Below are 7,512 nucleotides of genomic sequence, written 5' to 3' on the forward strand. Positions count from 1 at the left end.
ATCCTGGTGGTCACCCCTGATAAACTTATAGGTGGCCATCAGGTCACCCCTGAGCCTACGCTTTTCCAGGCTAAAGAGTCCCATGTCTCTCGTCTTCTCCAGGCTAAAGAGTCCAGTGTCCCATGTCTCTCTCTTCTCATGAAAATTCCAATTTTTCATTTGTTTACCAATTGTCCAACATTTAAAGTTATCTTAATTGCATGGCAAATGAAAACAGTAGCAGTTTATATGCTTTGATTCAATAAGCCTGATAAAAATAAAGTCATATGAATTGTAATAACTAGTTTTCAGTTAAAAGAAAAGGTTCTTTCTTACAAAGACTTTACATAAAGTCAGTCATCACACTTCCTTTTAGTCACTCTGTTCAGGATAGAATTGTAGTCAGATATGATACTATTTAGAACACCTGAACCTGCATCTTCACTAAACTTCATTTAATTCAGAAGGAATTCTTGTTGCTGGTAGGAGTACATTCAGAGAAATACAGAGTTCTTCTAAAGAAATCAATGGCTAGAATACTTGAAGGACACAAACAAATCCAGGTAAGTTAAAAACTTTCAGTCCTGTATCACAGAAGGTACAATACTTCTTAGGGTAAATTTTTCAATTGAATTTGATGCAGAAAGGCTTGATATCTTGTCAAATAGGTGAGGGAATTAAGGAGGATTAAGAAGTCATGAAAAAAAGTTTTGAGCAACAAAAAATTGAATTTTGTTGCTGTTGCTGCAAGAAAAGCCTGGACACCACTGCCATCCAAATGTGAAATGAAGGGCAGTTACAGGGGTGGATTTTATAACTCTGTATTAACTCACCCTAAACTTTATTTTACAAATACTGAAAACAAGTAGTGAAAGTGCAAAAGGTATGTGACCCTCTCAGGCACTGAGCATGGAACATCTGTTAGTGACAAAAAACACCATGTCAGAGGAGACTGAACCCCCGCCCCCCATCCCATGCCCCTCAGGGGTTTACACATTTAAGACCAGCTGTCTGTATTCTACCTTGCAGTGTTCCCACTCAAGGCCCAGCATGAGACATACTGATCCACATTTTGTTGCAAGATGAAGTGTCCAACTTCAAATGTGACATGCACCTGGACCAGGAAGCAGAGGAGTTGAACAGTGTCATCAGAACCAGCCCCTGAGAGCTGGTTTCTGTGGGGTTTTTTGTTTGTTTCTTCTTTTTACCGTTTCCATCTTGGCCTGGCCCAACATAAAACTGGCAGAGAAGCTGACACTCCCATTGCCTACTCAGTATAAAATTCAGACAATGTACACAGTCTTAGAGGAGTCTGAGAGACAAGAGGCATGAGACAAGGAAAAGCCAAGGCATCCATGGGACATGGATGAGACAAGGAAAGCCATGAGACAAGGAAAGCCAAGGCATGCATGGAAATCAAGTTGGTGACTGATATTAAAGATAACAAAAAAGCTTTCTATAGGTACATAGTGAGCAAGAAAAAAAAAAAATCAAGATCCATTGTGGCACCCTGACTGAACACCGAGGGGAAGCCCACAGTTGACCCCCATGAAAAGGCAGAGCTCCTTTATAATTACTTTGCATCAGTTTTCCTGAAATCTGATGAGAACTTGTCACCAGACCAGGGGCACAGGGAATACAGCAATGACAGCAGTTGTCATGCAATCAGTCTAGGACAGGTAAAGACACTCTTAGATCATTTGGACATTTTCAAGTTGGTTTGTCCAGACAACCTTCACCCAGGAGTGCTGAAAGAGCTGGCTGAGCTCATAGTGGTGCCTCTGGCAAGGCTGTTTGAGCAGATGTGGAACTCACGAGTTGCCCTAATATGGTTCCCATCTTTAAGAAGGGAAAGAGGGACAACCCTGTTAACTGTAGACCAGTCAGTCTGACTTTGGTCCTGGGGAAGATCTTTGAAAAAAGTTGTTAAGGAGGCCATAAACTACAAGCTCACATCTGGGGTACTGAAAAGCAACCAGCATGGCTTTGTACAGGGGAGGTCATGCCTAAAAAAATCTGGTGTCCTTTTATGACCAGGTAACTAACCACCTGGACATGGGACAGGACATGGATGTCATCTACCTAGATTTCAGCAAAGTCTTTGATACTGTTTACCATTAAATCCTCTCAGTTAAGTTGGACAGTACTGGCCTAGACCAGGCTACAATGAGGTGGCTTGGGAACTGGCTACGTGGCCAATCCTAATGAGTTGTAATTGATGGGGTGGCATCATCCTGGAAGGCCATTTCCAGTAGTGTACCCCAGGGGTCAGTCCTCAGGCCTGTGGCTCTTCAACATCTTTATTAATGATGTGGATGTGGGAGAGAAAAGAGCAATGATTAAATTTGTGGATTATACCAAGCTGTGGGGACAAACTGGGTACATCAGAGGATGGGTCAAGGATTCAGGAGGGACTGACAGGCTGGTCCTATGGGATGAACAAAACCATATGAGCTTCAACAGGGACAAATGCCAGGTCTTTCATCTGGGTAGGAAGAACCCTTACTGTATCTATACAATGGGTGCTTGTCCTGGCATTGCATCCAAAAGGGGCCTGGGGTTGTCAACTGATCAGAGGATGAATATGAGCCACCGGTGTGATGATGTCACCGACAGAGCAAATAGGACTTTGGTGTGCATCAGCAGGTGTCTCACCAACAGATGCACAGAGGTGCTCCTCCCCTCTATTTGGCATTGGTGAGGCCACAGCTGGAGTACTCTGTCCAATTCTGGGCATCACATTTCAGGAAGAATGTGGACAATCTTGAAAGGGTTCAGAGAAGGGCCACCCACATGATCAAGGGCCTGGAGGACAGGCCCTATGAAGAGAGACTTTGGGATCTGGGTTTGTTCAGCCTGACCAAAAGAGGAATGAGAGTTGACTTGATACCCACCTATGAATGTGTCAAGGGAGAACACCAAGATCTAGGAGAACAATTTTTCAGAAAAGCCCCACCCGCTCCCCAGGAAGATGTGGACCAATAGACACAAGCTAGTCAAGGAAAAGTTTTGGCTGGACATAAGGAAAAACTTATTTTCCATAGGAGTAATTAGAATCTGGAACACACTTCCAACAGAGGTTGTACAGTTGTCATCTCTGGCAGCCTTTAAGAGGAGGCTGGACAAATATCTTGTTGAACTCATTTGAGCTCAATTATTCCTGACCATGGCAGGGGACCAGACCTGATAATCTTACAGGTCCCTTCCAGTCTTTCTTTCTATGACTCTATGAATCCAAGTCCAGTGTGCCAAAGAAGGTCATAAGGGAAGCAAAGAGCTCAGGGAACCTGAGGAAGGCATGGAAGATAAGGGACAGGCTGCAATTGCTGCTGGATCTAAATAGTGGACCCATGGCCAAGGCTCCATGCAGCAGCTGCCATTGGAGGTCACCAGTTCTCTTGGCAATAGATCACTTGTATATGGTGCGCCAAGACAGGAAGGCTTGCTTTGTGGTGTTGCTGCCATGAGGCACTGCCTTCAAATCCTGTCAGGGTGGTGAAGCCATAGGCATGATGCACTTAGACTGTCCACATATGGCATAAGGCAGATCCCACCACAATTTTGGTTGGGTATGGTGAGGGTCAGCAGAACTCCTAGCCTGCCACTGTCATTGATGTATACAGGCAGAAAAAAAGGCAGTGATTGGAGAGGGCTGTCTAGTGACCTGCAATTGAGGAGGGCTTGTCATGTGCAGAGCTGGTCTTTTAGGGCAGCAAGTGCATCCACACAGAGGGCAACTTTCAACTCAGCCAAGAGGTGCAAACATAATGGATAGAATGCAGCCCAGTTGGTCAGCCAGGGCTTCAGCTAGAGCCACGTGGAGCAAGTTGTATCAGACAGGTGGGTCTGCTTGATGATATGCAACTGGACCAAAGAAGCAATGAGGTTTCTGGAAGGGAGGCTTGGTATCCCTTACTGTGAGGCCAAGTTATGGACCAGAGGCTCCTGCTGCAGCTCTGGAAATTCCAGGTGACTGTCCTGGGGTCTCAATTGGAGGTAGGCTTTCCAGGCCCAGGTGAGGTTGCAGTAAAAGAGCATCTCAGCCAAGGTGATCAGGATCTGACAAACAGTTCCTGATGAAAGTTAAGTTCCCCCACCTGATGCAGGAAATTGAAGGACAGCTGTTACCAGGGAAGGTGTTCCCCAGCAAAAAGCAAGTGCTGAAGAGCTTTCAGGAAGAAGGTAGCTACCCTGCTTGTCAGTCAGTTATGACCTTGCTAGTGGACAGGTAGAGTCCACTGGAACCAGTGGTACTCTGTCCAGAGGAATTCCAGAAGTAGCTTCTGGAGCCTTTTGAGCAGGGTCACTGGTGGATCCAGAATGGCATACCTGTGCACAGATTACCAGCTGCCAGATTGTTGATGGTGAGGACCAGAATGTGGTAGAAGAAGCTGGGCAGGCGCTAGCACCACCGCTATAGGTGTCTCAGCCTATTCACAAAGGCCTTCCCAGTTGTTGGCTATATAATTTGGTGGGCAAAAGAAAGTGCCCAGGGCTTTGAAGGGATTACAACACCAGGACAGGCCTCCAGGCTCAGCAGAAATGTGTCACTTTTGTCCCAGTTGATACTGGCTGAGAAGGCATGCTCATAGGTCCACTGGCACTCTATGAGGGACTGGATGTCACCCTCAGTGCTCATGAAAACAGTCACATCATCAGAATACACAGTCACTTAAATGAGAGGCCAGCAGCTCATACTGTGACCAATAGGAAGGACAGGATTGCCAGGCAATGTTGCAGTGAATGGAGCAGTGATTCAATGGTTAGAGCATAGAGCATTCCACAGAAGTTAGCCCTGGGAACAAGGCACCATAGTTTTCCATTTACCTTCAGGAGGCTAGAGAAGTCTTGGTTTAAGAGTCAGATGGTTAAGATGAAGACAGGCCCAAAACCGAAGGCTTCCAGAGTATAGAATAAGAAGTTGTGGTTGACCTGGTCAAAAGCTTTTTCTTATTTGGGAATACAAGGTCCATGTTCAGGTCAAAGCATTCTATGGCTGCCAGCCAGTTATGTAGCAGGAACGGGGGATGTTTCTTTCAGGTATGCACTAGCTCTCTTCAGGGCCTGCAATGGAAGCCATGACCATTTTGAGATGACTGACCAGACTTTTGGTCAGGGTTTTGTAATTGGTACACAGGAGTGATACTGGTTCCAAGTTCTTAATGTTACTAAGATTCCCTTTCTTAGGCAGTAGCATAAGGACTGCTCACTGACTGGAAGGATCCCATCTTTGAGACTCTGCTAGAAGACATGCAGGAGATCTGGGTTGAGAAGGGCCAAAATTCAATGGGTAATCTGTTAAAACCTGGCACCTTTCCTGTGGTGAGGCCTTCAACAGCAGCACTCACTTCTTCCACGGATAGATCCCGTTCAAACTCTTCAGCTTCAGAAGTGAAGAGGCTCTTGTGCAGGTGCTCAGTGGCCTTTGGGCAGGCAGGTTCATCTGCAAACTTGTACCTTGGCTGAGGAAGAAATGAGTGGAGTTAGACTCAGGATATTCTTTCTTAAACTGCTTTGGTTTACACTATACAATTTAAACAGAGATGGCTAAAACCATCCAAGCAGGAAGAAAACAGACATAAGGTTTACCCTCATATTCACAGGTCTAGAAAATGGCTCTGTATTCAAGTTCCTGAGCTAAGCATTGAGCTATTAACCCTTCAATGAATAGATACAGCATCTCTCATTGTCTCAATATCTTTTATCACCTTTGTGGCATAGGCTCTTTTCCTTCTGTGTTTATATAGCATCTACCACAGGGAGGGGCTGGTTTATTACTAGCTTTCCCAGGTTCAATAGTAATAGAAATGAGCAACCACTCCAAGTTGTCTTGTGTCTCCCTAATGGTTGCCCATTTCTGAACCAATCCCTTGACAACACATACATGGTAACAGTTACCAGTATGCTCTGCATCTGTGAGGGTAGAAATGAAAAAGAAAGGACATCCTTGCTCACCATCTTAAAATTGAAAGTGAAATTCTGGGTTCATTTCTAAATAGAATTTACTGTGTAATTCAAGAATCACATTACATCTGCTGCTCCTGCTTTTATATGATCCCCAGTCTCCTGTCTGAGAGACAAGGGGTTAAATCTTCCTCTAGAACTGGCTGCAATCTTAATATGCCAAAAAGACAACTGGGAACCATGTAAATGTTGCATTTTCTTTTAAAAAGTGTTACATTGAAATGTTTGGAAAGGCATCTGTCTGTTATTCCTGTTAACATTACTACAGGCCTCAGTCTCACATACATCAAGAACACTGACATCTCAGCTGAAGGCTGTAGCGTATGCCAAAACTCAAATGCATGACTAAGGTTAGGGAAATATTTATTTTAACAAGAGTATCAAAATAATCAAACATTTTGGGTTTTTTTCCCCCTTTCAAATGTACAGAAAGCCTCTTGACATTGTAATTATTGCTCTAATTCTAGTGCATAGGACACTCTCGTAGGAGATGAAGAAACATGTATATTCCATTTCTCATGCTTCAAAGTAATCTACAGACAACTTCCTGCATCAATACTATTGTGTTTACAATTATTGTTTCAATAACTCTAAATCAAGTATAGTCATCTGTAAAAAAACAATAACTTAAGAATAAAAAGATTTCCAGTTTAACTGACCTGACAGATTGCACAGCAACTGCACATTGGACTGTACATTGGAATAGAATTCTAAACAGAATACTTGTAGGGGGATCATGAAAAATTAAAGGGCCTTTCCTTCAAAATGCAATTTATATATTTTACTTCAAATGCAGAAATTAACAATGGAAATGATCCTTTCCAACATACTGATAAGCATGAAGATCATAAAGATAGTTCTAATATGTTTGAATTAGAACCATATATATAAAACTTGTGTGTAATATTTATTATATTGCCTTAAAAGTATATAATAATTTCACTGAACATACAGAAAATAGAAAACAAATTTAACCACAGGGAAAAAAATAGACTCTCCTTATACTTAATGATAGACCCCATCATCCGATATCAGAGAATGTTGGGTGCAATATTTTCAATAAGATAAATAAATATCTATTGTATCATACATTGATATAATCTAGAAAATACATTCAGGTCACAATGATACCATCTTTTCTGTGCCAGCCAGGTTTTAATCTGCAAATGGTCCTACTGAAATCTCTTTAATGTTATTTAGATGAACTGTATATATACCAGCATTTGACTGGTAAATTTTCATTAAACTTCAAATGCTATCTAGGCTAAGGCAGTCAGAAAGTCTGTTTCCCACAGCTTCTTAGGTCATAGTGTGACATAGCTTGATTATGACCTCTTTCTATATTCTTTATTATTGTGTCTCATGCAATATAATTTGAGACCATTCTTCATGGCATTCTCACTTTTCAAATATACTTTGGAGCAAAATATTTTCCCATTGTACTTGTTCAAAAATATAATTATGAGCAGATTGAAATAATAAATTAATTTTAAATTATAGGAAGAAAAATCTCACCAATTTGTCTAAGAGTTACAAATACAATTTCTATTCCTTTGAGACTGGGATTGA

The sequence above is a fragment of the Crocodylus porosus genome, unplaced genomic scaffold (genome assembly GCF_001723895.1).
Source record: "Crocodylus porosus isolate Cpor-Errol unplaced genomic scaffold, CroPor_comp1, whole genome shotgun sequence".
In the NCBI taxonomy this organism is placed as follows: Eukaryota; Metazoa; Chordata; order Crocodylia; family Crocodylidae; genus Crocodylus; species Crocodylus porosus.